The sequence below is a fragment of the Branchiostoma belcheri genome, unplaced genomic scaffold (genome assembly GCF_001625305.1).
Source record: "Branchiostoma belcheri isolate BF01 breed outbred unplaced genomic scaffold, Haploidv18h27 scaffold254, whole genome shotgun sequence".
NCBI classification, from domain to species: Eukaryota; Metazoa; Chordata; class Leptocardii; order Amphioxiformes; family Branchiostomatidae; genus Branchiostoma; species Branchiostoma belcheri.
This window is the reverse complement of record NW_017803859.1, coordinates 231,157-231,431: the sequence shown is the minus strand read 5'-3', so window position 1 is coordinate 231,431 and position 275 is coordinate 231,157.

The window sequence follows — 275 nt, the reverse complement described above, 5'->3', positions numbered from 1 at the left end:
CCACATACAAGAAAAAGTTCTCTTCCACTTGCAGCCTCTACCACCACCGCGTTCTCTAAGTGGAAGAGAATTTTGCTCTCTGAGTGGAAGAGCGATATCGGTCTGTCAGTCGGAGAACTTTCTTACTTGGTGTGAGAGAGCATTTACAGTGTGGTAAAAAGAACGTTTAAGTCTTAGACCGGAAAATATATACTCATACACTAAGTTGTTTAAAGTCGTATAGTTCTTCTACTGTAGTGACACATAACTTGAAAGTGTGTGTAAATACAAAATAC